This window comes from Elephantulus edwardii, unplaced genomic scaffold (genome assembly GCF_000299155.1).
Source record: "Elephantulus edwardii isolate Elephantulus edwardi_28Jun2011 unplaced genomic scaffold, EleEdw1.0 scaffold00081, whole genome shotgun sequence".
Lineage (NCBI taxonomy): Eukaryota > Metazoa > Chordata > Mammalia > Macroscelidea > Macroscelididae > Elephantulus > Elephantulus edwardii.
The window spans coordinates 7,924,497-7,928,033 of NW_006399831.1; the positions used below are offsets into that span (position 1 = coordinate 7,924,497).

Below are 3,537 nucleotides of genomic sequence, written 5' to 3' on the forward strand. Positions count from 1 at the left end.
TAAGATAATTTAAGCAATAATTTAAAGCCAAATAATTATAGTGTGTACACTTATATTCTAGATTATTTTTGTAATATCTTGTGATACTCTTTTGGAAAATCAATAAATAAATCATCTTGCCTGTCAAACCAAATGACCAAATTATAAATTTACTAAGGTTAGAGAACTCTTTTTATACTAGTTTTTTCCCAATTCTCTCAAAATCTAGCACAGTCCATTGAGTAGAAGAGTTGCTTAAATAACAATATTTTTGTTCAATAAATAACTTCTAAGAGCTTGAAATATTAAAAAAAATACACCTAGTATTTAAGAAGTATATATTTCTGAGCTTTTCAAGTTCCACAGTTTTGATTTTCTTTAATTATTTTTAATTCCTTTTTAGTGTTACTCAAATTTATTTACAAAGTTTGAATACACTGTCTTTCACAAAAGATCATTCTCATTTCCTTCACCCCACCCACCCATTGAATTGTGAAACACTATGATTAACAGGCTACCCCCTTCCATCCTCACCCACTATTTTCACCCTCCACATTCTCCCCTCCTTCCCCCGCCCTGCCTTGGATTCTCATATTCATTCTACAATAATGGTTTTATTGTTTAATTAATTTGACAATTCTCAACAATTTAATTATACTAAAAAATTGAAAGGAGATACTATTGGCACTGCAATTTACAAATGAGAAAACAAAGACTAAGAACAGTCAAGTACCTTTAAAGATTCCACAGTTTGAGACCCCTGAGCTAGGATTATAAACTCGAATATACCAATATCTTCTCCATTCTATCTAAGCTCCCTTTCCCCAGGGATGCAGGGTCTCTTTGGTGTTGTTGTTAGGTACTATAGAGTGCACCATGATTCATAACCAATGATTCTATGAACAACAGATCTCAATCTTGATCTATGCCATCTTCATCATCTCTGCTATATAGAGCCCATTGTTACAGACACTGTGTCAATCCATCTTGTTAAGTGTCTTCATCTCTTTCTCTGACTCTCCAACTTTCCAAGCATTATGTCTTTCCCCAGCACTGTTCCTACCTAAAAATCTATTCTAAGTATGAGGGGGTAAACTTTCACCATCCCTAACTCTAACTAGCACCCGATATGATGGTTTTTAAGACGTATTTGTTCATTCTTTTTTGTGGTTCATGGGATGTGTAGGGATCTTTTCCAACACCACAACTCAAAGGCATTGATTCTTCTGCTGTCATCCTCATCTATTTTGCAAATATCATCTGCATAGCAAGTAACTGAAAAGAGCATAGCTTGAGTCAGATGCATCTTAGTCTCAAAACTGGCCTTGCTGCTTTTTAGCACTTTGGAGACTTAAGTACGTGTAAATTAAAGGCAAGTTCCATCGACTAAACAAACATAGGCCTTCTCTTTGAAATAAGGGAATACACAAGACAAAGGACAGAGGGCAAGAAGCAAAGAACAAAAGAACAACAAAAAAATTTGAAAATTTGCTGAAATAATTTTGAAAAATATTTTGAATACTAACAACCTGTCCAAATAAAGATAAAAATTAATCTTTCTTTTTTCTTTCTTTCTTTTCTTTCTTCCTTTCTTTCTTTCTTTCTTTCTTTCTCACTCTCTCTCACACACACACTCACATACTCACACATGACCACCTTGAATAGCAATTAATGATACACTTAGAAATTCTGCAAGCCCTTATTAGGCCAGATGTTTCTCTTTGATTTCTCACAGGATTTAATGAGTGCAAAGTAGCTCTGTTGGCATAGTCTGTAGGATATCATACTGTTACTGTGAAAGTTGTGCTTCTCTGGATGTTCAAATAAAAGATACCCTGTGATTCATAGCCTCAGAAACCCTATGGAGTGTCAACTATGGTCTTGTTCCAACTCAGTGGCAATTAGGGAGTTTTAATTTGTTGTTGTTATTTGCTGTCAAGTCATTTGTAACTCATAGCAAGCTTGTGTACAACAGCTCTGAACACTGCTCTATTTTGAGCCAACTTCATTGTCTCTTACACACCTACTCCCATTACTCCAGGCACTGAACCAATCCATCTTGTGCAGGGTCTTCCTCTCTTATGCTGTTCCTACACCTTTCTAAGCATGATGTCCTTCTCCAAGGACTGGGCCCTCCTGGCAGCATACACTAAGTAAGTGAGATTGAGCTTCAAAAACCCTTGTCTCCAAGGAGCAGCCTGATTTCACATTCTCCAGGATAGACCTGTTTGTTCTCTTCGCATTCCATGGAATGTTCAGTACTCTTCTCTAGAAGCAGAACTCAAAGACATTGATTCTTCTTCTGTCATCCTTAAGTCATTGCCTGATTCTCTGATACATAGCAAGTAATTCTGAAGACCTTGTTTTGGATCAGACCCACCTTAGTCTCTAGACTGTCAATTTTGCTTTTCAGTACTTTTCGCTGAGGTCCATGACAACAGATTTTCCCAGTGCAATTTGTCCTTGAGTTCTTGAGTGCTAGTACCAAGAATGTTGATTGTGGAGCCAAGAAAGCTAAAGTTATTAACAATCTCAGTCTCTTCTAGGTCTATCATGATGCTACCAACTGGCCCAGTGGTGAGAATGATTGTTTTCTTGATGTTGAGCTTCAATTGACATTGGAGGTTGCAGTCCTTGACCCTCTGCAGCAAACATTTCAGATCCTCATCAGTTTCATCAACCAAGGATGTGTCATCTGCATGATGCAGATTATTGATAACTCTTTCTCCAATCCCGATGTCACATTCCTCCTCATAAAGTCCAGCCCTCCAGATGATATGTTCAGCATATACGTTGAAAAGGTATGGAGATAAGATGCATCCCTGGCATAAAAATCCTTGATTTTGAACCATGCAGTGTTTCCTTGCTTTGTTTTACAACTGCTTCCTGGTTCAAGCTTGCATATCTCTCAAAGCCCATCTTTATCACATGTGTGTTTTGTGGTGTTGTTGTTGTTAGGTGCTAGCAAGTCACCTGCAACTCATAGCAACCCTATGTACAATAGCCCTAAAGCCTGCTCTATCCTGTGCCAATCTCACTGTCTCTGACACACCTACCTACATTACCCCAGTCACTGAATCAATCCACCTCATAGAGGGTCTTCCTTTCCTGCACTGTCCCTCCACCCTCCCAAGCATGACGTTTTTCTCTAAGGACTGGTCCCTCCTTGAAACATGTCCACAGTATGTCAGATGACGCTTCAGAATCCTTGCCTCTAGGGAGCAGTCCAGTTTATCCCTCTCCAGGATGAATCTGCTAATTTTCTTAGCAGTCCAAGGCACATTTAATACACTTCTCCAGCACCACAGCTCAAAGGCATCAATTCTCCTTCTATCCTCCCTATTGATTGTCCAGGTCTCTGATGCATAGCAAGTGATTGCAAGGACCACAGCCTGTATCAGATGCACCTTAGTCTCCAGAGTAACACTATTGTTCTTCAGAACTTTGGAGAGGTCCCTAACAGCAGACTTTCCCATTGCAATACATCTTCTAATTTCCTGGCTGCTGGTGCCAAGAGTGTTGACTGTGGAGCCAAGCAAACTAAAGCTGTGAACAATC

The 3,537-nt window shown here is 38.7% G+C and overlaps 1 protein-coding gene across 1 annotated transcript in view; it reads right to left on the reverse strand.

Annotated features, from left to right (window-relative positions):
- LIPI (lipase, member I) overlaps nucleotides 1-3,537 on the reverse strand; it is an 88,777-nt gene that overhangs the window by 30,421 nt on the left and 54,819 nt on the right. The window lies entirely within an intron of this gene.